Source organism: Penaeus monodon, chromosome 34 (genome assembly GCF_015228065.2).
Source record: "Penaeus monodon isolate SGIC_2016 chromosome 34, NSTDA_Pmon_1, whole genome shotgun sequence".
NCBI classification, from domain to species: domain Eukaryota; kingdom Metazoa; phylum Arthropoda; class Malacostraca; order Decapoda; family Penaeidae; genus Penaeus; species Penaeus monodon.
Window position 1 is genome coordinate 8886219 of NC_051419.1, and position 277 is coordinate 8886495.

A 277-nucleotide genomic window follows, 5' to 3' on the forward strand; every position below is an offset into this window, starting at 1 on the left:
GAGACTGCATATTCCTTCAAAAGAATTTGTTTATATTATGTTTAAAACATTAAAGCATAAAGTCACATTTGCAATAAAGTAAAAGACCTGCAATTAATAAAATTTTCTTCATTGCATTGCATGCATTTCCATCGGCACACAAAGCCCATCCGACATTGCATGCAACTTCCGTGCAAGGCGGAAATGAGACAATAATGCTCAACCAAGTTTAACCTTTGTGTGGGCTTGGCTGAAAGAATCTTGTTTATAATGATGATTATGACTGACAGAATGCATG